Raw genomic sequence first — 2,017 nt, 5'->3', positions numbered from 1 at the left:
GCCTGGGTGATTGACAGCTCTGCCAATCACCCTCACAATCACGGGGCACCTCTGTGACTCCGTGACAGTCCACTTTCACCCCCAGGTCTTTTTCTGCAGAGCTGCTGCTTAGCCAGTAAGTCCCCATCCTGTACCAGAGATGTCTTGGCTGACATCTCCACTCTAATTTTGCACCTCAAATTCTTCTGGGTTTTTTTATGCTGTAAGGGCACTTGTAGATGTGATGGGGGTTTATGCCCCCTAAATTGAAGCAATGGGTGTTAAATGTCTCTCAGTTGAAATGCTGGTGCATACTTTTCTGTCACTAAGCCACTGTGTTTTATAAGTGCACTATTCACATAAGTTACTGAGAGTGGCAATCTACCACCGTTGATCTCTTTCTACTAAATTACAGCAGGGAGCGCTGCACAACAGTAATTCCTGCTACAGACCCATCATCTTTATTTTTTTTCTTATTTTATCCTTTTAAAAATGATTTCTTAGGGTGACAATTACGTTTCAGCAGAGGTGGGGGGAGCTGATCTGGGGTTTGGGGGGACTATAGTCATCCCAAAATTCACTTTCACTCTGTGCCACATAGCAACCCCTTCCAGCGCTACCACTGCTGCCACTGTCACCCACTTATCCCATGGAGCTGAGCACCCGTGGGACAAGTGCTCAGCGCTGCATGCTCCTGTACAGGGCAGAGGATTGCAGCACATGGGGCCAGTGCTCAGCACAGCACACACCCGGGTGGAGGGGTGAAATTGCAGCATGTGGGGCCACTACTCAGTACAGCATGCACCTGGGGAGAGGGGATTGCAGCACCCAGGGGCTCAGCACAGCAGACACAGGGAGGGGGGGGTGGGATTGCAGCACATGGGCCCTCCTTGATCCTGTATACATTGACACCTCCCTACAACAGCAGCTGGAGGAGGAACCAGCGGCTGGGAGAAGTGTCTCCCCCTACATAAAGCAAAGTAAACCCTGTAGCCCTCTCTGGGCGAGAACAAGAATGCCCATTAATCACATTCGCTAATGAAAGAAGACATGTCAGCCTCTGGAGTGGGTGGAGGGTGGTGATTGACAGTAAATTAGAACAATGCAAATTCAAAACCGAGGAAGCCAGGCTTGATTAGCTGCTAATTGGCTCTGTTGAAAGATAGACATGTCCATTACCAACTTCAGCAGCGGCGATAGGTGGAGAGTTTGGGGGAGCTATAGCCACCTCAAAATGTCACTTAAGCTCCCTCCCCATAGTCACCCACTGTTGCAATTTCTGGTGCCAGACAGTAGCACTGACCAAGGCTCCCCTCTGGGTTAAGGCAGGGAGTGGGGCTCTGCTGTGGGATGTGTTTTAGCCATGTGCTGAGGGAAAGAAGGGTGACCGAACTTACCCACTTTTTATACAATGGACGGGCTTCATGCCCATGCAGAACCCTGATGGTCATGTTAATATGAAACCAGGGAGCAAGTTAACGCATTTTTAACACATATTATACACATATTTTAAGTTTTTTTCACCATTTTTATTTTTATTTTATTCTTATTCTTCTCACCTCTATCTTTTTATTATCCTATTTATTTTCCTATTTCTATGTCATCAAGCGAACTTTATTTTGCAGTGGGGGCTTTGCTCCCCCCTGCCCAATCTGGGAGCCTTGGCAATCACCCACCGATGCCTCTCACTGGCTGGTGGGCCCTTCTGAGGAGTTCTACCGGTTTGGTAGCCTTCAAAACCAGTCAGGCAGGTTATATTCAATGGTAATACAAGCCAGTAGCCTCTATCCCTTCCCCCAATCCTTGCAGTTCAAACCAACCTGGTTTAGTTTCATAGTTGGTAGGGTTGGAAGGGATCCGAGCCAATCATCAAGTCCGATCCCCTGCCATGGCAGGAAAAAGTACTGGGGTCAAACGACCCCAGCAATGTGTTTGTCTAGCCTCCTCTTAAAGACCCCCAGGGTAGGAGCCTGCACCACTTCTCTTGGAAGTTGGTTCCAGATCCTAGCCACCCTGACAATGAAGTAGCACCTCCTGA

This window comes from Crocodylus porosus, unplaced genomic scaffold (genome assembly GCF_001723895.1).
Source record: "Crocodylus porosus isolate Cpor-Errol unplaced genomic scaffold, CroPor_comp1, whole genome shotgun sequence".
In the NCBI taxonomy this organism is placed as follows: domain Eukaryota; kingdom Metazoa; phylum Chordata; order Crocodylia; family Crocodylidae; genus Crocodylus; species Crocodylus porosus.
Note: the sequence above shows the minus strand (reverse complement) of the source record.